This window comes from Pseudonaja textilis, chromosome 7 (genome assembly GCF_049901715.1).
Source record: "Pseudonaja textilis isolate UNSWEBS1 chromosome 7, rPseTex1.2, whole genome shotgun sequence".
In the NCBI taxonomy this organism is placed as follows: domain Eukaryota; kingdom Metazoa; phylum Chordata; class Lepidosauria; order Squamata; family Elapidae; genus Pseudonaja; species Pseudonaja textilis.
Genome location: NC_141996.1, coordinates 59,786,269 through 59,812,091, shown reverse-complemented (window position 1 = coordinate 59,812,091; position 25,823 = coordinate 59,786,269). Strand labels below are relative to the sequence as shown.

Genomic DNA, 25,823 nt, shown 5'->3' with positions numbered 1-25,823 from the left:
TAATACAGAGAGTCTATCACTGAATGTTAATTTGGGATAATATAATTAATATAGTACAACAACAGAAACAAATCTTAAAAGAAATGACTTCCACAACTACTACAGCTCCGAAAACTGGAAGAAAGGTCACCCCGACATTAACAACTACGTTGGCAACAGCTTCACCCATGGCACAAAAAACCATAGAAGAAACATTACCAGTGGAGAAACAAGCTAACATCTCGAATGCCAACATCCAATCAATTTTGCTGACTTTACAGGAATCGATGATGAAGCTGCAAGAAACAATGATGAAAAACCATAACGAGACGAGAGCAGATATCAATGAACTAAAAGAGGAGATGGGGAAATGAAAAGCAGAAATGAAAGCGGACATCTCCAAAGTAGAGGACAAAGTTGGATTATTACAGCAGGCCTTCGAGAAAAATGAAGCAACAATAAAAGAGATAGAGAAAAGGACTGAACGAACCGAAAGGAAATTAGAAAGGGTAGATGAAGAATTAAAGAATGTGAGTAAAGAAATGGAGGACTCACTGGTCTACCTAGAGATGGACAAGGCTGCTACATACTTGAGATTCCAAAATGTAGTGGAATCCAAAGAAGAAGACCTGGAACAACTAATGGCGGGAATACTGGCTTGACTATTGGAAAAGGATAAAGATGACATCTTAAGGGAGTTTGATGAAGTTTACAGGATTAGCACTAATTATGCGAGACACCACAAATGCCCAAGAGAAGTCCATATACGATTTGCAAGAAGGAGTGTCCGGGATATCATATATAGGATGTCAAGAGATGAAACAATCACGTATGAAGGTAAAGAAGTCTTGATTCTCAAACAAATACCAAGAAGAGTAAGAGAACAAAGACAAGACTACAAGTTCTTAGCAGCTTATCTAAATCAGAAAAGAATCGTATTTAAATGGCTAATCCAGAGGTCTCATTCTCGCGGCCCGTGGGCCAATTGCAGCCCGCAGGATGATATCCTGTGGCCCCCACCATGATATGAAAGTATAATACTAGTGTATAATCTAAATATAAAGTATAATATAAAGTATAATATTATGCGGCCCAGCCTCACCCAGACTCTGCCTCCAGCGGCCCCCAGGTAAATTGTGTTTGAGACCCCTGGGCTAATCCCAGATGGGATGTTAGTTTTTTGGAACAAAAGGAAAATTAAAATAGACTCCATGGAAAAGGCCGAGGAATTTTATGAGCAATTGGTAGGTCCGGAAGACCAGAGCAGTAAGGAGGAACTGGAAACAAACTCCCAGGAAAATCAAGGCTATCATAAGAACAGAGACGGAACTTTAGGAAATCAAGGAAATACTCATCTACATCAGGAGAGAGAAGAAAGTAGGACACATCTTCAGGCACAAGGAGAGACCGGAGCCATTACAACACAAAGAGTGAAACAGAATTAATTAAATGGAAGAAAAAAAGAAACTACTATCAATTAATATAAATGGTTTAAACTTGATGATAAAAAGGAAAAGGATAATAGCTAAACTACTCAAACAAAATGCTGATATAATATGCCTACAAGAAACTCATATAAAGAAAACAGATGAAAAATACTTAGAATGTCCGAAATTAAGGAAGCTATTTACCGCACCAGCAGACATGGGGAAAAAGAAAGGGATTGCAGTATATGTTAAAGAGGATTTGAAAGCAGATTTAATATGGTCAGATTCTGAGGAAGAACTCTGGTTTTGCAGATCTGGATTAATGCCATCTCAATTCTCTTAGTGGTAATCTACACCCCGAACGGAGATCAAAAAGAGTTTTTTAAGCATCTTTATGGAAAAATAGTAGGATTGGAAAAAAGAAATATTTGTATCATAGGAGACTTTAATTCTATTGCTGATTATCAAAAAGACCACAGTAATGGGGAGAAGAACAAAGGGGGGGGAAAGAGCTTCCGAAGATATGTATGGAAATGATGAAGGAGTTAAATTTGATTGATATATGGAGAAGATTACATCTCGAGAAAAAACAATTTACATTCTATTCAAATCCTCATCAAATATGGACACGAATTGATATGGCATGGATGAATGGGGAAATAGCAAATGAGATAAAAGGGATTGAAATTTTACCTAATGAATGGGCAGATCACAATCCAATTCAGATAATATGGAAGGGTAGGGAAAAAACCAAGATGGACGTTAAATACTCAGTTAATAAGAGAAAAAGAATACACCAACAAACTCAAGGAGGAATTAAATTATTTCTTAAAGGAAAATGATAATGGCACAACTACGAAACAAAACATTTGGGATACAATGAAGGCAGTAATAAGAGGTATAACAATCTCTTATAATGCCAAGAGGAATAAGGAAAAATACGCCCAGCAAAACAAATTACAACAAAAAATTAAGGAATTAGAAATTCAATTACAGAGTACCCCAAAGGATTCAAAGTTGTAAAATCAGATAATAACTAAACATAAATTGAATTTAATTGAACAAGAGAGAATGATTATAAATTTGAATACAACTAGACAAACTTATTTTGAGCATGCTAATAAGCCAGGGAGATGGCTATCATATAGACTAAAAAAAAGGAAAGAAAAGAGATTGATATACCAGCTAATAGATGGAAAGGGGGATATACAACAGGAAATAGAACAGAAAAAAGAAATTGCCCATAAGTATTTTGAAGAGTTATATAAAAAGGAAGAAGTTAACAAAGATCGAATAAGAAACTATGTAGATGAAGTGAAGCAATAAAGCAATTGGGGAAGAAATGGAAGAATTATTAAGCAAAAACATTATTTGGTTTGAATTGAAATCAGCAATAGAGAACCAGAAAAACAATAAATCCCCAGGACCAGATGGGATTCCAGGGGAGCTGTACAAGGCAATAGCAGAACAAATAGGACCTCTTATGGTGGAAGTTTTTAATGACGTCTTATTGGCAGCCAGGATGCCGGACTCATGGAGGGGGGCATTGATTTCACTGATCCCAAAGGAGGATTCAGATCCCTGATATATATATATATAATTATAGGCCAATTTCACTGTTAAATACTGATTACAAAATATTCACTTCTATTATAGCAAGTAGACTAAAAAGAATGTTAAATGAGCATATATATGAAGTTCAAAATGGATTTCTCCCGACCAGACAAATCAGGAACAACTTAAGAATAGTACTAGATGTCTTAGAATTTTATGAAACCCACCCCGAAAAACAAATTGCACTTATGTTTTTAGATGCAGAGAAGGCCTTTGATAATTTAAATTGGCAATTTTTAATCCAAAAAATTTATAATATGAATTTAGGCACCAAATTTGAAAATATTATAACAACCATTTATGATACACAACAGGCTAATATTATAATAAACGGGGAATATACCCGCCCAATAAAAATAGAAAAAGGAGTCAGACAGGGCTGCCTACTCTCACCCCTGCTCTTCATATTATCATTAGAAATATTACTAATGCGAATTAGACAGAACCCAGACATAAAAGGATTAAAGGTTAAGAAAGAAGAATATAAATTGCAAGCGTTTGCAGATGATATGATTTTTTTCATTGAGGAACCAATAGAAAGAGGACAAAAATTGATGAATGAATTAGAAAAATTTGGAGCAGTAGCAGGACTTAAAATTAATAGGAAGAAAACAAAATTAATGACTAAAAATTTAACAGAACAACAGAAAATAGAACTAGAAGAAGTTATGGGAATACATGTGATAAAGAAAGTTAAATACTTAGGAATATGGTTGACAGCACATTGTAAGACACTTAAGGAAAATAATTATGATAAATTGATGCAACAGGTAAAGAAGGATTTAGAAACATGGGGTAAGCTGCAACTTTCATTAGTAGGCAGGATTGCTGCTATTAAAATGCATATTCTCCCAAAATTTCTCTATATATTTCAGACGATCCCAATCAAAGTACACAATTTTTTTTTGAAGAACTTAATAAAATAACTGTAAAATTTATCTGGCAAGGGAAAAAAATCTAGAATAAATTTAAAGTCAATGCAGGATATGAAGAGTAGGGGAGGGCTGGCACTTCCAAATTGGGAGTTGTACTATAGTGTAGCCTCTGAAGGAATGGGTGAATTTAACCAATAAGCGAATATTATTCTTAGAAAGCCATAACTTGCAGAGGGGGTGGCATGCTTTTTTATGGGATGTAGGGAAAACTAGCCAGAAATATTTCCACAGACACCTAATCAGAGACTCATTATTAACTAATTGGAAGAAAATATGGAAAAAACTCTATTTAAAAATACCAATTTGGATTTCAACAATGGAAGCGATGATTCACCCAAATAATCTGGATATCACTAAAATGATTAAATATAAGGACCTATTGGATACACAAGGAAATTTGAAATCGCGGCAAGAACTTCAAGAGCGGGGACTAAAAATTGATCAGTGGGCATATCTTCAAATTCAAAGTAGATATAAACAAGACAAGAAAAAATTCGGAATTAACAATAAACTCCAGCAATTAGATAAAATTTTATTAGGATCAGGCAAAAAAAAAAATAACAAAATTTTATAATTATTTATTAGAAGTAGAATTACAAAAAGAAATTGTAAAAGGGAACATGATAGCCTGGAGTAGGAATATAGGACGTAGCATCACCATAACAGAATGGGAAAAGGTCTGGGGTAGAAATAATAAAATTACAAAATCGGTAGCATACAAAGAAAATGCCTATAAAATGTTTTATAGATGGCACTTTCCTCCTTCGAGATTAGCAAAGATGCATCCCAATATGAGTCCAAATTTCTGGAAATGCAAAAAAAAAAAGAGGGAACTTTTTTCCATATGTGGTGGTCCTGTACAGAAGCTCAAAAGTATTGGCATAAAATTAGAAATTGGCCGGAAGAAATGACAAGAGAACAGATCAAATTCAAACCAGAGTCCTTTCTGTTAGGGATCTTTGATAAACAAATATCAAAAAAAGTGAAATATATAATAATACACATTTTGACAGTGGCCAGATTGGCTTTTGCACAATGTTGGAAGCAGTCTCATGTTCCATCAGAGGAGATGATCATTCAAAAAATTTCAAGTTGTGCAGAAATGGACAAATTAACTTTGGCATTAAAAAATAAAGACACTCCAATATACTACAACAGCTGGAACTGCTGGTACAAATGGATAGACCAAAGATAGACTTTACACTAAAAGGCAAAAGAGGATAGGATAAATCCATAGTAGTGATACACAGATATGTAAGGATTAGGTGTGTGTATATGGCATAAAATAAGGATAAAAAAGAGGTCTTACAAACTGTTGAAGATGAGAATGTTTTTAATTGTTTTCTATTTTTTTCTTTCTATTTTCTTCTCCCTTCTTTTTCTCTCTTTCATTTATGTATGTGTTGTTGGTTTGTATTAATTGTAAAATCAATAAAATTTATTTAATAAAAAAAATTTTTAGTGCTCTTTGATTTTATTCCGAATTCTTTTAAATCTTTCTCATATCTTATTGCTATTTGGAAATAGGACCAATGATCAATCATTATTTTTTGGTTTTCTAACTCTTGGGTCAATTTGAGCTTTCCTTCTTTGTCTAAAATTTGGTGATATTTTAGCTTTTTACTGATGTCCATTGTATTAGGGTGGAACATTGCCTCCATTGTTGACAACCATAACAGAACTTTAATATAATGGTTTTTCCTAATATCAGACCAGGTTTTTATCAAAGATTTGCATAAAGTATGTCTCTGAAAGTATGAGTGACTTTTACTACTCGGGTTCCACAAGAAGGCATGCCACCTGATTTGTAAGTCTAATGTTAGAATTCTTTTGTTTTCCAATTTAATCCAATCCTTTATCCACATTAACATTGCTGCTTTATAATAGATCTCCCAGGCAGGGAGACCAAAGCCGCCTCTGCCCTTAATTGTCTTGTAAATAAATTTTCTTAATTCTTGACCTTGCCTGCCCAAATGAATTTCATAGTAATTTTATCCAATTCTTTGAAAAATGATTTATCCAATAATATAGGGATCGTTTGGAATAAATAAAGCAATTTGGGTAGAACATTCATTTTAATTGTGGCAATTCTGCCTAGTAAAAAAATCTGCATTTTTCTCCATATTTCCAAATCTCTTCCTATTGGTTGTAATACTGTAGTTTAACATAATTGTCTTCTTTCAAAGTTATTGTTTTGGGTCTTAACCATATACCTAAATATTTAATCTTGTTAACAATTTGTAGTCCCATTATTTCTTCTATTTCTTTTTGTTTATTATTTGTTATATTTTTAACTAACATTTTGGTTTTTTCCTTACTGATTTACAACCCAGCTAGTTTACCGAATTTATCAATTTCTTTTAATAAGGTTGGTCCTGACTCTATTGGATCCTCTATAATAACAACCACATCATCAGCAAATGCCTGTAATTTATATTCTTGTCTTTTAATCTTCGTACCTTTAATTTCCTCATTCATTCTAATTCTGTCCAGTAATGTTTCTAATATTGTAATAAAAAGCAGAGGCGACAATGGACATCCCTGTCTGACACCCCTTTTTATTTCAAAAGGATTGGTAAATTCTCCATTTATCATTACTCTTGCTTTCTGAGTTAAATAAATCAAATCTAACATCTTTGCGAAGTTATCCCTGAATTTCATCAAGTTTATCTGGCTTTTCATAAATTCCCAGTTTAGGTTGTCAAATGCCTTTTGTGCATCCAGGAAGTCAAAAGCAACTTGGCATCCTGGGTGTGTTTCATAGTATTCTAATATATCAATTATCATTCTTGTATTATTTCTAATCTGTCTCATGGAAAGAAATCCATTCTGGTTAGGGTAAATTCTTTCATTAAGAATTAGCTTCAGTCTTTCCACCATCACACTCATAAAAATTTTGTAATCTGTGTTGAAAAGAGATACTGGTCTATAATTTTTTACCTGGGTGGCATCTGCACCCTCTTTAGGGATCAATATGGGCCTCCTTCCATGATTTATTTATTTTATTTTATTTATTTATTTGGTTTGTCAGTTGCTTACAAGATAATAGGTATAAGTAAAAACAAAGTTATGAATACATGGATACATATAAGAAAAATAAAAATAAAAAAACAATAGGACAGGGATGGTAGGCATGTTGGTGTGCTTATGCACACCCCCTACAGACCTCTTAGGAAAGGGTTGAGGTCAATAGTAGAAAGTCTAAGGTTAAAGTTTTTGAGGTTTGGGGAAGAAACCACAGAGTCAGGTAGAGTATTCCAGACATTGACCACTCTGTTGCTAAAGTCATATTTCCTGCAATCAAGTTTGGTGCGATTAATCTTGAGTTTGTATCTATTGTTTGCTCTTGTATTGTTATGGTTGAAGCTGAAGTATTCATTGACAGGTAGGACATTGCAATGTATGATTTTATATACTATACTTAGATCAGACCGAAGGTGGCATAGTTCTTGGTTTTCTAGGTCTAGAATTTTGAGTCTGGTGGCATAAGGTATTCTACAATGAGTAGAGGAGTGGAGAACTCTTCTTGTGAAATATTTCTGGACTTTCTCAACTGTGTTAATATCAGATACGTAATGTGGGTTCCAGACTGATGAGCTGTATTCAAGTATTGGTCTAGCAAACGTTTTGTATGCTCTAGTTAGTAGTGTAATATTACCAGAGAAAAAGCTACGTAAGAATAGGTTAACAACTCTTAATGCCTTTTTGGCTATGTAGTTACAGTGGGCTCTAGCACTTAGATCATTAGAGATGAGTACTCCAAGATCCTTGACAGAGTTTGGATCATCAACAAGATCTTGACTATTCAGCCTGTATTTTATTTTCTGATTTTTTTTCCAATATGTAAGACAGAGCATTTATTTGTTGAGATTTGAAGTTGCCCGTTTGTTTGACCATTCTGATACATAGTTGAGGTCTTTTTGAAGGATAGCAGTATTGTCTGTGGTGTTGAATAGCTTTACATCATCAGCGAAGAGAACGCAGTTGCTCTTAATATGATCACAGAGGCCATTTATGTAGAGAATGAAGAGAGTTGGTCCTAGAACACTGCCTTGGGGGACACCACTGTTGACAGGTACAGAATTTGATAGGACACTCCCAATTTTGACCATTTGTTGTCTGTTTGACAGGAATGCTTCTATCCAGTTATGCAGGTGTCCAGAGATACCATAAGATTTTAGTTTTAGGAGTAGTTTGTCATGTACCACTGAATCAAAGGCTTTACAGAAGTCTATATAGATTGCATATCTTGTTTTGCCCTGATCAAGTTGTGTAGTCCATATGTTTTTGCAGTGTAAGAGTTGCAGATTGCAGGATAGTTTTTTTCTGAAACCAAATTGTTTATTAGATAGTAGGTTGTTTGTCTCTAAGTGGAGGATAATGGATTGGTTAATAATTGATTCCATGACTTTACAGGTGACGCAGCATAAAGAGATTGTAATTTTCAACTAGGCTGGGGTCTCCCTTTTTGAAGATGGGGATGATAGTGGCTTGTGACCATAGTTTTGGCAAGGAGCTGGTCCTGAAAGATTTTTTGAAGATTATGCTTAGAGGTTTGGCTATGGCAGTGGATAGCTTTTTTAAGAAGTAGGTACATATTCTGTCCAGTCCAATAGATAGAGATGGTTTTAGATTGCATAGTGCTTTTTCAACATTGTCTACTGTAAAATCGATATGTATTAGATCATTGTAGTTGTCTGTGGTTCGACTACTTATTTCCCTTTCCTTTCCCTTCCCCTCTAATATTAAAATCAGGAATAATAAAAAAATATAACGAATCTAAAATTATTAAAAAGAAAAAGCAAGAGAATAAAAAACTTTTCCAAAGAGTTATTTTGAAGGGAAAAAAAAAAAAATTAAAAAGGAAAGACCAGTCCAGTTTAAAAATTAAAAAGTTTTAACAAAATCCAAAGTTCCAATAAAAAGAAAAAAAAAACCTTCAGGTTTAATTTGTGCTTAATGTCGCCGCTTGAGCACTTTTATCTTCACCTTTAAATTTAATTTTTAGTCTTTTAGGGTGTTTTCTCCAGAAAAAAATAAGTAGGAAATTATCTCACCAAACTGATACACTTTCTTTCCAGCTTTCTTCTGTTCTGGAGCTGACCCAGCTTCAGCAGCTTTAATGGCTGCTTCTCCACTGCAGGAAAAAAGGGCTTCTCCTGGATCTACCAGGGACTTTGCGATGTCCCTGGGATTGACAGAATGTGCCCTCCTCTGTCACCGTTTCTACGGGATGGTTTAGATCCGTTGGGACTGTCCTGCAATGGAGATATCAGCAGCAATCTTAGAGCTTAAAGATCGCATGCTGTACCACTGCGACGCAAGTTCTTTGTTATATAATACTCTCTTTTTTTCCTCTGCTAGCGATGTGTATAGTTTCCCTAGCTTTTTGTTTTGTAAATACAGTATTTCTGTTCTTGTGGTTTGATACAAATCTCTTGAAGACATATTATATCCAATTTCAGCTTTTCAAGTTTAAAAAGTACTTTTTTCCTTTTTGATGGATTGTTTAAACCATTAATATTTATAGAAGTCAGTGTTAATCCTTTCCCCATTCTTTCTTATTTTAGATGTTACCTCTCATTGGTTTTGGCTATTGTTTGACTTCTGGTTTTGATTCCTGTTTCTTCTCGGGTGGATCTTTCACCTCTACCTTCTTTGTTTTGGTTTTCCTCTCGTTCTTTAGTTCTTTGTTGTATTTCTTCTTGACTTAGCGTTTCCAATCCGTCTATGCTGCTTGTTTCCTCCTCTGATCCACCCAGCTGTTCAAAGAACTCTTGTGCTTTATTTAGGTTATCATTTTTCACTCTTTTTTCATTCCAGGATGTCAGAATACCTTCTGAGGTAATCAACCTAAAAGAATGTTTTTATTTATTTAAATAATTAGTGAGGAATCGATAATCCTTCCTCTGTTCCTGGACTTTTCTTGGTATTTGTTTCAGTACTATTATTTCTTTATCCTTATATTTTATTGTCTCTAATCTTGAAATCTTGTAAATAATATCTCTGACTTTCCTTCTGGCAAATCTGATATGGACCTCTTGAGGGAGTCTGTGCCATCTCGCATAACTGGTATAGACTCTAGATGTCATCAAATTCATTTATCATCTCATCTTTATCTCTTTGAAGGAAATCTGCTAGAAGTTTAGCCATCACCGATGTTAAGTCCTCCTCTGTACATTCTGAAATCTCAAATAATAAGAGGCTCTATCCATCTCAAGGTGGATTAAGGCCTCTACAGTTTCTTGTTGTGAATCATAATTTTATGGTTCATAAGTTCTAGCTTTTCTCATTTTGTTTGGATTGTTGTTCAATTATCTTGATTTTTTCTTCATTTTTCTTAGTTGATTCCTGGATCAAGCCTATTTTTTCGTCCAGGTTTCTGATTTCAGTTTTCATTTCCCCTATTTCTAATTTCAGCTCAGTTTTCATTGCTTCCCGGTCTGCTTTACTTTCAATGTGATTTTTGGCCATAGATTCTTGTAGCATTAGCATTGTATTCTGGATTGCTAATAGGGAGGTTTGCACTGATTGGGCACTGGTTGTGGTAGTCGATTTCTCAGGGGCCAACATTCCTTCAGTTGTTCATTGGGTTGAAACTGCTGGACTGGATGGTGCCACTGTTGACACAGGTTTTTTCCCTGTCTTAGTAGTGGTGATACTTGTCATATCTTTAATAATTTTGGCCTGTTCATCTATTATCCTGTATATACTATCCCAAATTACCATCAATTCTATGATTTTCTAATAAACAGAGTCTCTTAATTATTAATGCTGAAGTTTTCCTAATTGATATCAACCACTATTTTTCAATACAAACACGTATCAGACAATATCACCTTTGATTAACTACTCACCAAATTCCATCACAATCAGTATACACTTAATTTTTAACTCTTAGCAATCTATGTTAGAGAAAAAATATCTATGGTGTTGTTATAATAAATACTATAATTTCATTCCATCACAATAAATCACTGGGAAAAGGGTTAAGTAGGACAATTAATTACCACCTTCCTTTTATCAAAATCAATTAGGGTTATCCAAACACATTATTATATGTTATCTTCAATATATAACTCTTAATTATACCAGCACTTCAATACTTAAAATAAGAATTGTGTATTATGAAGGTACCAACAAAAAGTATCTATATAAGAAAAATAGGAAATCTAAAGTAATCAGCTACTAAGTAAATCAGTAAAAAGAATTATATGTTATCTGATACAATGTTCCTTCTATCTATAATATAACAGTAAACTAATTAAATATATACCAATGTTCTTGTAGTTGAAAACAATATTTTTCCAGTTACAAGTTTATAAGTCTCTTCATTCGCAATTAAACGGTTTACCAGAGTTTAGATTTCTCAATGGCCATATTTAAGAATGGTACAGTCACTCTTCTTTCCATTTAGGTTCTTATCAGATCTTTTTTTTTTTTTCAGTTAACTTGATTATAACAAATTCGTTTCAAGCTGTCAAAAGGAAACAGAACCTTCTGAAAATAACTTCTCAACTTTCACACCACACTCCAATTTTCCATCAAGATTCATCTTATTTTCTTATTTTCACTATTAATTTCACTATTGTCCCAGCATTAGGGGTGGTAGGTTAGAACGCTGCTGCTGATTCCCACTCTCCCCACTTTCACCCTGGGTTTCCTTAGTCTGCTTGATTGTTCTTTCAAATGATATCCAAATGAATTGTAATCCAAATAAAGCTTCTGACCTCATGCAATCGCCATCTCTTCATCCACTGCCATTTTGCTTCTTCCTGCTAGCTAGTTTGTCACGTCTCCAGGTCTAGCCACACAGGCTGACTTCTTTCGCCTCGGACTTTGGGCTCTCTTCAATGTTTCAGGATCGCAACCTCCCAAACTGTCTTCAAGAGTTTATCCTCACCTTGTCAATTCCTCCAGGACCAGACATCACCACGAACGGCTGTCCAGAGGTGAAAATCCCGGCTCAGGAGATCAGAGCAGATTTCTCCTGAACTGCCACAATGCAACGTCACTAGAAGCTCCCCTGATTTGTTTTCTAAGTAAGCACATTTCGCTGCTTGCTCTGGATTACCATCAAGTAAGAAACTAGCAAAAATATTCATCAAACAGATTTATAGGCTGCATGGAGTGCCATGGCAGATTAATTCTGATCAGGGAGTCCAGTTTACCTCAAAGTTCTGGAGGGAGTTCCTAGGGTCCATTGGGTCCTCTCAGGGGCTGAGCTCAGCTTTTCATCTGAGCACAAATGGATGAACACCATGGTGGAACAGTACCTGAGATGCTGTGTAGACTATCAGCAAGAAAATTGGGCCAATCTGCTACCTTTTGTAGAAGTAGCCTAGAACAACACAGTCCACAGTAGCACAGGCTTAACCCTTTTCCAAGTCATCAGCAGAATGGACTTGGTACCTATGCCTGAGCTACCTAGAGAGTCTCCAACCTCAATGTCCCTAGCCAAGTGGATGAACTCATTAAAACGGGGGTGGGACAAGATCAAGCATGCCCTCGCCCAAGCAGCTAAAAAATACAAGTGGCGGGCGGATAAGCACCGATCCCCGCAAGCCCCCTTTAAAGTGGGAGATTGGGTCACTTAATATCTTAAAGTTGTCTGCAAAGAAACTAGGTCCAAAATTCCTAGGACCATTCCCAGTAATGAAAGTGATAAATCTGGTAACTGTTCAACTAAGTCTCCCTTGCTTGCTAGGGAAAGTGCATCCAGTATTCCATAGTAGTTTATTGAAACTGGCTGTTTGCTCACAATTGAGACCATGAGATCAGCCCACTCCAAGCCAATAGTAATCTAGAGTGAGAAGCATTATGAGGTAAAGAAAATCTTAGACTCTAGATTACATAGGGTTTGATTACAATGCCTAATCCATTGGAAGGGGGTACCCTTTGTCTGATGCCACCTGGGTGAAGAGTTGGGATGTAAAGGACGATAGGTTGGTAAAGCAGTTTCACACACAAAAAATCCGATAAGCCAAAGGGGCCCCCTGGATGGGGAAGGGGTGGTTAGTTGGTTTTGATTCCTAACCTCCTGTCACTTGTCTCATTTCAGGACATTATCAACACTTGAGGGGAGGAAGCCTGTCAGCCCCAGATCCATCTTGATTCATATTTAGGGCTGCCACAGTGGGGGATGGGTGAGCTGTGAGAATGGGAGAGCACTGAAGGGAGTATAACCACAACAACATTCTTTCACCAGAGATCAAGGACAAGTTGCTGGCATTTGGAAGGAATTGACTGGAATTGGTGGTAGTTGAGAATTGAGGTGGATTGGCTAATGTGACGGGGGTAGGATGTGAGTTTTAGTGGGCAAGAGGGGAAAAGCAGGAATTCAGGTTCAGGTTTCTCCACATGTGCCAATACCACTTCTCTAATAAATTCTTAATTTGATGGACTTTGTCTTGGAGTTTTGAATTGCATGAAGAGTTTAATTGGAATGCTGACACATTCCTCTAATTATGCACTAATTACCCTGAATGTGATAAAGTGGAACACTTGGATAATTGTAAATTTAATACACTACTATGTTTCTTTGAAAATAAGACCTGGTCTTATTTTCTTTTGGGCTCCAAAATAATTATTCCCTCCCCCCCATGTACTTTAAGGGAGCCCCACTTCTGCTTGCTCACAGCAGGGTAAGAAGCCATGCGATGCGCCAGTGCTGCTGCTGTGAGGACAACGTAAGATCTTACTCAAGAGCTAGCTATAATATGAGACAATGTTCTGGGAACAGAAGAAATAAAGTCATCACAGAAAGCCTGTTCCCTTGTTTTATGTATAGGTGATACCATATGTTCCCCAAAATAAGAGCTATCCCAAAAAGTTAGCCTTACCACATTTTTGTGTGGGCACCCAATATAAGCTCTACCCCCCAAAATAAGCCCTACCCCCCAAAATAATAATCCCCCCCAATAAGCCCGACTTAAGCACCCATGTAGCTGGTTGCTCGTGGTGCCACTGCCACAAGATGAGGTGGGGGGTGGAGCTACCCCACATGCCCCACACAGGTTTACCTTATAGCCCCTGCAGCCAGGCCACCCACACTCCATCACCTGCCTTACCTCATGGCAGCAGCTCTGGCAACCTCTCCACAGGACTTCACGTGGCCATCAGCCCACTTTTTCTGTTTGCTCATATGGCTGCAACATAGCAGGAGGCTAAGTGATGTGTTGGTGCCATGGCCATGAGGTGAGGTGGGGGGTTGGAGCTGCCCCACAGCCCTGTACCAGCTTATTTCAGGATCCCTGCAGCCAAGACATCCATGCTTCAACACCTGTCTCACCTCATGGCAATGGCACCAACACATTGCCTGGCCTGCTGCTCCAGCAGCCACATGAGGTCCTGTTGGATGGGGCCCCACCCCCAGGCCCCATTTTGGCTTCCAGATTGGTGGAGGCTTTTCAGGCCCAGAATGGGGTGCAGGAGGACCTCATGATTTCTGCAGTTTCTTCCCCCTAGCTTTCTCCTGCAATTCTGCCTCCCATGCCTTCCCCAATCTCTGCAGGTCGTTCCCCTCCCCGACGCCCTACCTTTCTCCTGCATTTCTGCCTCGGGTGCCTTCCCCGATCTCTGCAGTTCCCCCCTCCCCCAACATGCCCTAGCTTTCTCCTGCATTTCTGCCTTGGGTGCCTTCCCCGATCTCCGCAGTTCCCCCCAGCACACCCTAGCTTTGTTCTGTATTCCTGCCATGGAGAGGCACCTTCAGAGGGTGGAACCTGCGGAGATCGGGGAAGGCACAGGAGGCACAAATGCAGGAGAATGCTAGGACATGCAGAGGAGAGAAACTGTGGAGACTGGGGAAGGTACCGGAGGTAGGAATGCAGGAGAAAGCTAAGAGATGCTGGGGGGGGGAAGGTAGGGTGTGCTGGGGGGGGGGAACTGTGGAAATCAGGAAAGACCCCATCCCACCCCTGCATATGCGCGGCAGAGACATGAAGACCAGCTGGCCAGCAGGTGGCATGTGTGCATGCATAGTGAAGCTGGGTTGGGGCAATGACTGGCATGCCCACAGAGGGCTCTGAGTGCCACCTGTGGCACATGTGCTGTAGGTTTGCCATAATGGCTATATAGCATTAAAGTGATACATTAGTCCTTAAACCAATGCCTTCTGGAGTGGCCTGAGGAATTGTGGTGCAGTGGTTGGAATCCATTATCCACTTTAGAGTCTGGCTAAGGCGCGGCTTCCCTCCCCCTTTCCTATCTTTAGCAGCTCAGTGATAGGTAGTGTTCTTGGCAAATGAAGGGATAAACTGCCTATAGAAATTTGTGAATCCCAAAAAAACCCTGCAGCTGCTTGCGGGTTCAGGAGGTCTACCATTCGAGTATGGCTTTTATGTTTCCTGGGTCCATCTCCACACCTTCACTTGACATTTGGTAGTCCAGGTAGTCTAGGTGGGTCTTGTGGAATTCGTACTAAGACAACTTAGCATATAGATTTGCTGCTAGAAGCTTCTTGAGCACCTGGTGCACTAACTTCACATGCTCCTCCATCGTTTTGGAGAAGATGAGAATATTGTTCAGGTACAGGTGTTCATACACTACCTTGTTAGCTGTATAAACACTGCGGGGGCTCCTTGGAGGCCAAATGGCATCACTTTCAACTGGAAGCTCCCCAGCAGGCAATTAAAAGCAGTCTTCCATGTCGCCCTCCTTGATTCTTACTTGGTAGCATGCCTCCCTCAGGTCTAGCCTGATGAAAATCTTCTCTTTGGCCAAATGGCCCAACATGTCCTTTATTAGGGGGAGGGAGTGCATGTTCTCCATGCATACCCCATTGATAACCCAAAAATCTATGCATAGCCTCAGTGACCTGGCCTTCTGCTCCTTGAACAGTACGGGGGCTGCTACCCGGGACTTGGCTGGCTGGCTGAACCCCCTGGCCAGGTTCTTATAAATGTAGTTTCTCAGCTCCTCCAACTGTTTTGGAGTCATAGAATAAATCTTCGACTTGGGGAGTTTCGCCCCTGGCAGGATCTCTATCTTGCAGTCAGTAGAGTGGTAAGGGGGTAGGACGTCACATTCCTCTTTGCTGAGCACTCCCCTCAGATCCTGATACTCTTGGGGGATGAGCTGGGCCTCTGGCTGCTGCTCTGAGGCTGCTGTCAGCTGCTCGCCTCCTCCGCCTTCTCACTTTGCCATTCAGCCTCTCCCTTGAGTCTCCAATGGGGAAAGTAGAAGAATCCCCTCCTTTTTAAATAAGTTTTATTGTACTTTCCCCCTCCTTATGCTCATCTTCTTCTCTCTTTTCTGTTCAGGTTGGGCCCCACTTTTCGAGCCAGGATATCCCCAGGATCACTGCCTCCATCATTTTCAGTGCTATTGTGAACTGGATGATCTCCTGCTGCTCACCTATCTCTAATCACATGGGCTCAGTCAGGTGCATGGGGGGGGGAGTGTCCTATTAGGGATCCATCCACCTGCTCAAACCTCACAGACTGGGGAAGCATCCTCATCGTATTCCTAGTTTTAGCACTGTGGACAGGTTCATTAAGGATCAGGTGCAGCCCGTGTCTATGAGTGCCTTCAATTCTCCCTGGGCTCCCAACTTGGGTGCTACGATCCTCAGTAGGGCAGAGAAGGGGCGGATGGCTTCACTTACCATTGGGTCACTCTCTCCCTCATCTTTGCTCTCATAAGGGGCCAGGTACTGGTCCCCCTCAGTCATAATTCCCTCACTACGAAGGAAGGTGTCATGCCCCCATCGGAGTCTGAATCTGCGGGGGAAGATGAGCTGCAACAAGAGCTGACAGATATTGAGCTGGCTGCTCCATTGGCCTTGGAGGAAACTGGGAAAGGGCAGAGTCAGTCCGGGCAAGGCTTTTCAAGATTAGAACATCTTGAAGACAGGAAGAAGCAGGAGAGATAGAGTTCAGGCGAAGAGCAAGGACCATTCCCTCCTGATCCTAGAGCACGCAGAGAAGAGTGAAGGTGAGACCAATGCAGACTGAGCTGGTTACAAGGGAGGAGAGTGCCCCACCCCCTTCACAAGGCACACCTGGAGACTGAGATGTAAGGAGGTGCTGATGGGTGGGGCATTTGTTGGGAACAAGCATTGAATTTGTGGAGCTTTGTGTGCACTTGTCAACGCCTGGAAATTACTGTGCTCTGTCTTATGAAGCTTGCCCAGTTTGCCTGCTTTGCTGGACTGCTGGCCCTGGTTACTGTTTGGTTAAACCTTGCTTACTGGACCACTCGCAGCCAGAGGCTGCTAAAAGTGTGTGAGAGAGCTTTGTTCCAGTACATGTGGGGATGTTTGGGGGCAAAGTTGGAACAATAAAGTGGAGTTAGACCTGTTCTCTGGCTGCATTGCTTTCGTGCCATGCCCTGGGTCATCATAGAAGGAGAACTCTATGGCCTGGTATACTGTGCTCAACCTCTCTCTTGCCTTTCATTGCAGTTTTTTGGCTCAGCGGGAGCAGGTGGTCCCCCTCTTGGTGGGGGAGTGAGTGCCAAGCATTTGTCTGCCCTATGGCCCTGCTGGCTACATTGGAAGTATAGGACGGCTCCGTGAGCTGGGGCAACTGGGGAAGTTGTTCAGAGTTTTGCAGCATTAACTCAGTGCCAGAAAAATAAACACAGGTGGCTGATGCTTCATTTAATGTCTTTATAAACATAATAAATAAATTTTACAAACCAGTTGTAGATTTCTCCAACATGGAGCAAACTCAGACAGAAGTAAACATGTTGCAAGTAACTTAACTTCAGCAGCATGCCAGCAAGTAAAACAGAGAGAGAACTTCTAGTTTCACTTTCCAGGTCAGCTCCTATTGGTTGGTCTGTTATTATGCCTACTCACTGACTCTGTTAACTATGTCTCTGCCAGTAAATGAATACTCTGACACTCCTCCCTTCATAACTGGAAGAGACATAAATCCAATTAACTTTATATTCTTTCCATGGTGCACTCCACCCAATGGCTTGCTCATTATGTTGGCCAAATTGTCTTCTGAAGAACAATGAAGCAAGATAATCAATTTACACTGATGACCTCTCTTACATTACAATACTTAATATCCACATGCTTGCTTCTACTCTTTACTCTGTCACCTGTAGCCATTTTAATGGAAGCAGTGTTGTCTTCATGGACTAAGGCAGGCTCAGTTACCTTTATATTTAAATCCTAATAACAGTTGTACATACCAAGTTATCTCCGAACAGAATTCAGATAAAGCAATAAATTCTACCTCCACAGTAGAAATGGCTACGGTTGTTTTCTTGCTGGACTTCCAACCAATTAAAGCCCCTCCAAACAATATCACAATCCCAGAATTGGACTTTCTGGTTTTTACATCATTTGCATAATCACTATCAACATAGCATTTCAATTTTAGTACATGGAAGAAGGTAGGGAGAGAGAAAAAAAAAAAGGAGAGGAAGGAAGGACACAAACCCTGGCTTCAGAAAACTCTCTGAAGCAGCACAGCAATCTAGGGCTAGCCTGGAAGGGATCTTGGAGGTCATCTTCTAGTCCAGCAGGGTTAGAAGGGAGTGTGGGTGTGGGTGTGGGTGTGTGGATGGCTGTCAAAACTCCAAAAACAGTCAAGTAGCTCTGGGGAGGTCAGTCATAAATTAGAACACATGCTAAGCAATTGGAGCGAGGGCCACTTGTGTTTGGTTTGCCAATCACGTGGCCACCTGGCCACGCGCACTCAGTCATGTGACCACCAAGCATTATAGAAGGCATAATAATAAAATAAATAAATAAAATGAATGAATGAATGAATAAATGAATGAATGAATGTGTAAGGTAAAGGCAAAGGTTCCCGTCACACATGCATGCTAGTAATTTCCGGCTCTAGGGGGCAGTGCTCATCTCTGTTTCTAAGCTGAAGAGCCAGCGCTGTCTGATGGCAATTCCATGGTCATATGGCTGGCATGACTAGACGCCGAAGGCGCACAGAATGCTGTTACCTTCCCTCTGAGGTGATCCCTATTTTTCTACTTGCATTTTTACATGCTTTCGAACTTTTAGGTTGGCAGAAGCTGGGGCAAGTAATGGGAGCTCACTCCATTACGTGGCACTAGGGAATTGAACCGCCGAACTGCTGACCTTTCTGATTGACAAGCTCAGTGTCTTAGCCACTGAGCCACCACACCACTTAATAAATTAATTTCTTAAATTAATATGATTACAGCATTGTTTTCTAATAAATTGGGAACAGAATTTCTGTTGCAAGGCACTTGTTAAATGAATTGTGCCTGATTTTATGACCTTTTTGGGCATGGTTATTAAGCAAATCACTGCAGTTGTTAATTGAATCACATGGTTGATGCCAAAATATCTGGAGCACAACTTGAATACCATCAACATTGACAAAACCACTACCAGTCTCTTCAAAAAGGCAGCTTTACTGCAACAGCTTACATCCACGATATCTTGAATTCATTGAACAACATCCTTGGGAAAGACTTGACAGATGGGTAAAAGTGTCAAATCCAGTCTAAACATCTGGCTGACTGTGCAACAACTGCAATAATAAAATTAGCCTTTTTTCTGATCTGTTGCCCTCTGGGTATGTTGGATTATAATACCCAGATTATAATACCCAGAATTTAAGATGCCAATGGGAAAACAATGCTAATTAATATGAGAAATAGTAGAAGAAGAGATCGTGTTCTAACTTGGTATGATGAATCTGTTTCTTAAACCTTATACTCTTAGCAATTCTGCTCACAATATGTACAGTATATATTAGATCCTAGGAGGAAGTAGGAAATTTGTGATTGATTGGTGGTTAGTTATTTATCCTTACACAGAGATAGGCACAAGATCATCTTATGTGATTAGAAATGAGAGTCAATAATTATTCTTAAAAGGCTGACATTTCACATACTCATTTTAGTTTTTTATAATGGAAGACAAAATTTCCTTTTTCCTTTGGAAATTAATAGGGTTAGTGCTGCAGGTATTTCCTTGTACTTTGATAATTGTCTACTGGTGATAAATATTGCATCACGCTACTGGGTGTGTGTTTTGTGCAAATAGCTTCCTGATAGAAGAACAGCTGGTTTTTCAGGTTAATGGATAGAGTAACCAGTATCAGTACCCTGTAAAGTTGCTTACAAGGAACATTTCAGCTATTATGTCCTGGATATGGTAAGGCTTGATTAATCAGAATGCCATTTGCACAATTATTCTAATTTAAAAGCATATACATTCATAGACTCCTGTAATTGTATATTTCTCTTTTTCAAGCTATCATGGAACATAAAGAGTAAGAAATGAGGTTTGAGTAGACCATTTGTTTAACATAAAGCTGCTACTTTAACTTCCTGTTGGAACAATGAATAAAACTGGGATGTTCCCAAGTTATAAATTGCTGTGATTTCCATTTGAACTATAGCATAAGAAATCATTTCACTGTAAAATCATCAAAGGTTTATTCTAGAATGATGTAATTGAATAATACTTTTTTCTTTGCTTCTTAACATACTTTTATAATCTCAACAGATCAGACTGAAGTGTATGCTATTATACTGGGATGCTAATTCACTGCTGCTTTTGATAGATCTTTAGGAACAAAATAAGGGAAATCTTAGTGTCACTTGTCAGATACAAGGATTTACTCAAAGCTTGTTGGTCTACCTTCCTTATTACTTAAATTTGATCAGAAATGACTGGTATTCAGCCTCATTCTGTTTCTGAAAAATCAATGCTGTATTTGATGAAAGTATTGCTATTAGTCTGTTCAGGAATAAAATAGAAGTGGTCCTTAACTTATGACTATTTGTTCAGTGACTGTTCAAAATTACAAAAATGTTAAATGAAAGGACTTTTGGCAGATGCTCAAACTTAAGATTGTGGCACCAGCCCCAGGGTTACCTAATTGCAATCTAGGCTCTTGGCAATTTGTTTGCATTTATGATGGATTGCTACTTATATCATGTGATCACCATTTGTGAACTTCCCTGCTGGCTTCTTCAGAAAGTCAACAAGAAAGGGAGGGAACTTTCTTACGACTTTCCAGCAGGAAAAGTCGCAAGTTCCTTTGTCTCTATGTGGAGTATGACCCCTTCCAATGAAGGAAGGACAACAAGGCGCTGTGCAGAGAAATAAAGCTAGGACACCTTAGCATCTCCCCATAAGTATACTGTCTCCTCTCCCTACCCCACTTATGAAAGTTATGAAAAAGTATTACAAAAAGGTTGAAATTCTGCAAAATTACTTTCTTTGGAAAGATCTACCATGCCTACTAGTTTCATCCAATAGTGCCAACCCACACACATGCACAAGCCCACAATAAATTGCAGAAGTTTGGATGCTTTTCTATCTTTTGTCAGATCAAATCTTGAGTCTTGTGGCCTTTAAAATTTAAATGCAGATAGTCATCGACTTAGAACAGTTCATTTAGTGACATTTAAAGTCACAACAGTACTGAAAAAAGTAACTTATGACTGTTTTTCGCACTTACATTGCAGCATCCTCATGATCACATGATCAAAATTCAGATGCTTGGCAACTGGTTCATATTTAGGACAATTGCAATATCAGATGTACAGCTTTTGCACTTTCTGACGAGCAAAATCAATGGAGAAGCCAGATTTACTTAACAACCATGTTACTAACTTAATGCAGTGATTCGCTTAAGAACTGTGGCAAGATTTCTTTAATTCACTCATCAATTTGGGTCCCCTGTCTTTTGGTTCTTCAATGAAGAAAATCATGTCGTCCGCAAATTTTTGCAATTTATATTCCTCTTTCTTAACTGTTAATCCCTTTATATCTGAATTCCGCCTAATTCATGTTAATAATGTCTCTAATGCTAATATGAAGAGCAGGGGAGAGAGTGGACAACCCTGTCTCACTCCTTTTTCTATCTTTATTGGGCGGGTGCATTCTCCATTCACTATTATATTAGCTTGTTGTGTATCATATATAGTTGTTATAATATTTTCAAATTTGGTGCCCAAATTCAAATTATAAATTTTTTGAATTAAAAATTTCCAATTTAGATTGTCGAAAGCCTTCTCTGCATCTAGGAACATAAGTGCTACTTGTTTCTCAGGGTGGGCTTCGTAAAATTCTAGTACGTCTAATACTATTCTTAAATTGTTCTTTATTGGCCTAGTTGGGAGAAATCCGTTTTGGTCTACATGTATATACAAGTTTAAGATCCTTTTTAATCTATTTGTTATAATAAGTGTGAATATTTTGTAATCAGTATTTAAAAGTGAAATCAGCCTGTAATTATTTATATATCTGGGATCTGTATCTTCCTTCGGGATCAGTGAGATCAACGCCCCCCTCCATGAGTCCGGCATCCTGGCTGCCAGTAAAACGTCATTAAAGACTTCCACCATAAGTGGTCTGATTTGATCTGCTATTGCCTTGTACAGCTCCCCTGGGATCCCATCTGGGCCCGGGGTTTTATTATTTTTCTGGCTCTCTATTGCTGATTTCAATTCCGATTCAGTAATGTCTTTATTTAATAGTTCAGCCATTTCTTCCCCAATTGCCTTATCCTTTACTTCATCTAGATAATTCCTTATTCTATCTTCACTGACATCCTCTCTTTTGTATAAATCTTCAAAAGTATTTATGAATGATTTCTTTTTTCTGTTCTATTTCCTGGTATGTATCTCCTTTGCTATCTATTAACTAGTATATCAATCTCTTCTCTTTCTTTTCTTTTAATTTATAAGATAGCCATCTTCCTGGCTTGTTGGCATGTTCAAAATAGGTTTGTCTGGTTAAGTTCAAATTCATAGTCATTTTCTCTTGATCAATTAAATTCAGTTTGTGTTTGGCTATACTTATCTGATTTTGCAGTTTGGGTTTTTTGGGTTATTTTTTTTTTGAAACAAATTTTATTGATTTTAACAAGAAACAAACAAGACAAAACATCATTAAACGCTAAAAACATAAAACCGCTTTCCATCATAAATCTTTACAAAGCAGGTAACACATTATTTTATATCGCATTCTAATTTATCTCATTTCAATGTAGACACATAAATTCCCTTTAACAGATTTCACATTATTTCTCTTTACTCTTATTCAATAACATTTCCTTTCTAGTTTATCTGCTATTCAATCATCACACTTCTATTTTCCTCTGACTTATTTTTGTTTTTGTTTTTTTTAAAAAAAACAAATTTTGTTAGCTTTACAAGACATACAAACAGTCAAGGCATATTAACATAAAGAATCTTTCTGGAAAAACCAATAAAACGTGCCAAATGTAATATGTGCATTTACATTATCTGCTCATCTTCATATCCTATCCCAATTTCTCCTTTTCATTCTGTTATCCAGATTATATTTCTTACTAATCAAAATTTTTGCCTTTTAAAAAAAACAATAGACAAAACATACATAACATAGAACATAAAAAACCTCATTTCTGAAAGCTGGTTAATCCCGGGTTAAAACTCTTCGCACAGACACAAATTCAAAAACAATATTTACTTTATATGTCAATCCATATCTTATTACCATTTTTAATTTTCTATATAACTTCTTCCCTCTTTTATCTTTCTTAATTATATTTTGTTTATCTTATCTCAATACAGTTCATAGTACTTAACATTTTTTTGTCTGTTCTTTTACAGTTATCCATTCATCTTTTTTCTTTAAATATACTTCTCCTGTACACTAATTGGAGTAACACCTTTAACTCTTTTCCCTAACTTCACAATACTTAATATAACACTTAAATTATATTGAGATTCTGGTTAGTACATTCTAAAATTACACAAAAAACCTTATAAGAAAAGCAAATAGGCTAGAATTACAAAATGTAAGCCTATGACCCACCAAAAATACCGTAAAAGAGCAAATCATACATACTAATACACATTCTACTCTGAATACACATAGAAAATCACACTTTTATGTACCTTCCAGAATCCCTTTTTCAGTTAAATTTACCCATTGTCTCTAAATAGATTTTGTTTCTTAGAGTCTTGCTTCCCAGCATTAAGGTTTTTCATCCCCTCCTTTCTCACTTGTTTGTTTTTCTCCTTGCCTTTTTTACCCTCTTGTCTCTCCTCCCCCCCTTTTCTTCTTCTGCTTACTCACTTTCTGTTGTTTTCTAACCTTATATCCAGCTTTCATCTCATTTTTCTCTTTTTGGATTGTTTTCTCTACCCTTAAAATCCCCTTTTTCTTTTCCTCTTCCTCCTCCTCCCCAAAGTAAACCCATTGCTCATCCAAAATGGCTTCTTCTTCTTCTTTGTTCCAGTCATCCTGCTGTGTAGTCAATTTTTCATAAGTGCGTACCGCCATTTCTAAAAATTGAAAAAGAGTGCCCAAAGAATCTTTTCCATCTTGCTCTTCTTTCTTATATTTTTGGTATTGAATTTTTAATTCATCCAAAAGCAATGCCATCCTGAAGAGAAAGATTTCTTCAAAAACAACCACCCAAGTATTTTTAATCAAGAGTAATTCCAAAAGAATTCCAAAGTCACTAAAAAGTCCAAATAACTGTTTCTTTCAATACTTTTTTTTTACCTTCTTCAATTTCTCTTTATGGGGTTACTAATTGATCAAAAGGTTCCCATTAAAATGTATCTTTCTTTAAAATTCTAGGTAGTCTCCTCCTTTTTCAAGCTCTGCTCCAAAAAGTTTTTTTTTCGTCTCCCCCCACTTACAACAACAATTTGGGTTATTTTGTAGAAGGGTTTCTAGCTCCTTAATTCTTTGTTGTAATTTGTTTTGTTGGGAATATTTTTCCTTGTTTCTCTTGGCATTATAAGAGATTGTTATGCCTCTTATAACTGCCTTCATCGTATCCCAAACATTTTGTTTCGTGGTTTCTCCATTATCATTTTCTTTTATAAAAAAATTCAATTCCTCCTTTAATTTATTAATGTATTCTTTCTCTCTTATTAATTGAGTGTTTAAGGTCCATTTTTTCTTTGGTTTTGCCCTGCCCTTCCATATTACCTGTATTGGATTATGGTCTGCCCATTCATTAGGCAAAATTTCCACTTCTTTTGTCTCGTTTGCTATTTCCCCACTCGTCCATGCCATATCGATCCATGTCCATGTTTGGTGGGGTTTTGAATAAAATGTAAATTGTCTTTTTTCAGGATGTAATCTTCTCCATATATCTGTCAGATTTAGCTCTTTCATCATTTCCCTACAAATCTTGGGGAGCTCTCTCTTCCCCTTTTTATTCTTCCCAGCATTACTGTGATCATTTTGGAAATCAGCAATGAAGTTGAAGTCCCCTACTATGCAAATATTTCTTTTTTGCAATTCAACCAATTTTCTATATAGGTGTTTAAAAAACTCTTTTTGGTCTCCATTTGGAGCATATATTACTACTAAAAAGAATTGGAATACTTAATCATTTATATCACACCTTATTACCTTGCAGAATCTCTTTCCTATCCTCTTTTTTTAAAAAATTTCACCCATTGTCTCTCGCTCTTTTAACATGTTAATTTTCATCCTGGTTTGTTTCCTGTTTCTCTTTATTTTTTGGTCCTTTCTTTTCATTCCCCTTTTACCCATTCTTATTCCTCTTCATTTCTCCTGGAGGGGCAGTGAAGAAAGGGGGAATTGGCTGGAGGGTTGAGGGGAGCTGCCACTCCACTCCCTGACAGGAAAAACCCCTTCCAAAGGCAAGCAGTAGTGGTTGTCTTAAAATGGCCACCACGAAGATGAATAACAGCCTGGGAAACTAAGTTTGTGCTGGAGAGGAGAAGTAGCAAGCGGATTGTGAACCAGGCAAAATGCATGGATTTTGAGGTACCCCGGTATTAAAAATAAAGGACTATATTGGAGGAAAGTGTGTGGAAACTGCGATCAATGAAAGAAGGAAATTGGATTTTATAAAATTGGCTTGAATTGCTGTATTGGATTAATTTGGAAGAGAAAATTTAAAGGAAAATATTTGAACACCACAAAGGT

General features: G+C 37.9%; 1 protein-coding gene across 15 annotated transcripts in view; it reads left to right on the top strand.

The window, feature by feature from the left end:
• Positions 1 to 25,823, top strand: part of SYTL5 (synaptotagmin like 5) — a 210,438-nt gene that overhangs the window by 10,245 nt on the left and 174,370 nt on the right. For 7 of the 15 annotated variants that reach the window (XM_087937769.1, XM_087937763.1, XM_087937759.1 and 4 more), the window contains exon 1: positions 19,971 to 20,060. The exons of the other annotated variants lie outside the window; for them this stretch is intronic. The gene's annotated coding sequence lies outside the window, so the exon portion shown is untranslated. Of the gene's footprint in view, positions 1 to 19,970; positions 20,061 to 25,823 lie in introns of those variants that run through there. 15 annotated transcript variants of the gene reach the window in all.